Raw genomic sequence first — 2,623 nt, 5'->3', positions numbered from 1 at the left:
CAGAGGATACTGAGTTTGCTTTCCTGGCTGTAGTGGGTTTCATCATGAAAGTTAGGAGAGGAAGGAGATACATGAATATTCCTGGGAGGAAACAGTAAGATTGCAACTTAATGATTGAAAATAGTAATAATAATAATAATAATAATAATAATAATAATAAACAATACGTGCAAATCTAATAAGTAATGATAAATTAAAGCAATGCTCATGGTGGAAGGGTCAGCATCTCACTTTTCCAAAACCCCTTGATGGATACAGGTATTGGCTGGGATTACCAAGATGATATCCTTATGCAGGACATGAGATACTCCCTTTTCAGCTGACCTCTGCTGAAGTAGATTGAGCATCTGATTTACCTTGCTGCAGAAATTGAGAAGGAATTTTTCTTTTCTTTCTATCAGATATTTTCAGCTTTGCAAAAGACAGGATCACATATGTACCCCGGTCAGGAATCCATGCCTTGTCCAGCTTGCCAAACTTTGCTCCTAAAAGGCTAAGACTAGAAACACCATTCTGAGATCCCTCTAATTATTATGGATGGAAGAATGTTTTAGTAGTACTTTTTGTTTTGTTTTGTTTTGTTTTGTTTTGTTTTGTTTTGTTTTGTTTTTTTCAGGGCTGAAAAAAGGATTGCCCTGTGACTGCTTCAGGTGTCTTATGGCACTGGGCTCTGGCATCTCTTGGAGCAGCCTAAATTAGGATCAGCTTTGATACCTTATCTGCTAAGTTTTGCCTCTCATAGAAGCAAAATGGATCTGTTCATTTTTTATCATCTTTGGTGATATTTTAAATAACAACAGAATCACTGAGGCAGATGGTGTATCTGTTCACATTGAAAAACTTACCTTGCAGAGAAAATCTTCATTGTGCTATCAGGGGAAGGATTTCTCCCATCTTTGCAGTTTCTTTTACATTTTATGTATGTGAAAGTGGATTTTCTGTGTTCTGTCTGCAGATTTGTATAGAGTATCTAGCTGCCATCCACTAAAATTGGTATAGAATTTTTCTGTATGGCTTTTTCTTTTGAAATATTAGTCATGTCTAATTTGCTGGAAGAAATCTCAAGAGTCTCAAGTGCTTATTTTCAGTTTCCTACTAGGAAACTAGTACAGGAATCCTGCTATATTAATGCAGGATTTTTGGAGGGGTGTGTCTGTGTAAGACAATTCAATATTAGTGATAAATAGTTTTTAAAAGGAAAATAAAAATCAACTAATCGCTAGGTTGTTAATAATGAACTCCAAATTCACTTTTCTCCCTAGTAATATCTCTAGTTCTATAGGCATCATAGATTTCCTAGATTCCTACTAGTAATGTGAGAAAAAAACAGAGAACCTCCCTGACCTTATTTTTTTTTCTCACTAATAACTTGCAGATTTTTTTGTTGTTTATGGTTTATTGCTAACAGAGGCTTTAAGGAATATACTTTCCAGCTTTTCTGTTTTTAATCTAGGCTCCTTGGTCATGTGCTGTAGGTCAAAACTGTGCTTAGCCAGTCAGTTAGGGATGATCGTRTGGCGCACTGTGTGTGATGGCATTTTGCTGTTGCCTACAAAACATGATCAATCTTGTATTCACMTGAGTACTGAGTTTTGCATCCTCAAACGGTTAAATATACAATGGTCAAACAATTAACCATTATTACTAGCTTATTTTTTTCAATAATTGAATAGTTATTGTATTCACAGTAACTTGTTCAATTTGTCCACAAAGAGATTTTCGAAACACAGAATATTCCAATCTATGTTAGCCTTCAGAGGGAGAAAAAGAGGTGAGTGTTGACACAGTGTTAACAAATAAGGACTTGGGGTTTTGAGTGGAACCAACCGTAACCATCACTGAAAACCACAAACCTTTTTCAGTCATTCCTAAAGYGAGAGACGTTTTGAATAAAACCCGTGTGGGTTGACTTCATGTGAAAAGTGTAATTGCTGTGTCATTTTGGCTCATTTGCTGTTCCTTTCCTGGGTCTTGGGACAGTCCTGGTGTATTTGTGCAAGTTTGCACCCAAACTTTCTCCTGAACTTTATGATGTCCTCCAGGAAGCCATCCAAAAGAGCAGGCAGGATAGTTCACCCTTGGATCCAGTCCAGCCAGACTGACTCCCGTTACAATCCTTCAAGACAAGTCTTGTGCCCTTGCTTGCCCTCACGTGYCCTTGGGCCATGCTGAGGGACACACAACTCACACCGTTGTCATCACGCTATCAAACCCCACGCTGGTGATCTATGGCACAATCCTCTCAATATTTAGGGCACTTTGAACTGGAAAATGAATGAAAAGTAATTACTGTATTTTGTATGTCTTATGGTCACTTAGGGTGCAAAGAAGATACAGGCTCAGTACTATAAATTGTGCAAGTGGCAGCTCAAATGTTCAGAGGGTCCCAGCCCAGAGCAGCGCATACGTGCGTCAGTCCACACCAGTTGCTCTTGGTTAGGATTCACTTCTTCGTTTGTGATCACAAACATAATATACCCATGTCTGAGATGCATTTTCCAAGGGTGTTCACAGCATGTCACGATGGGAGAGGAGCAGACATTAAACCAACCTTGGGATAAAGTGAACTTCTCTTTTCACGGTAACCCTTGATTGCCAATCCCTGCTAAATCCTTGGAAAGTG

This window comes from Nothoprocta perdicaria, unplaced genomic scaffold, assembly GCF_003342845.1.
Source record: "Nothoprocta perdicaria isolate Ctin4 unplaced genomic scaffold, notPer1 scaffold_125, whole genome shotgun sequence".
Taxonomy (NCBI): domain Eukaryota; kingdom Metazoa; phylum Chordata; class Aves; order Tinamiformes; family Tinamidae; genus Nothoprocta; species Nothoprocta perdicaria.
The sequence above is the reverse complement of the archived record's forward strand: the minus strand, read 5'-3'. Positions refer to the sequence as shown.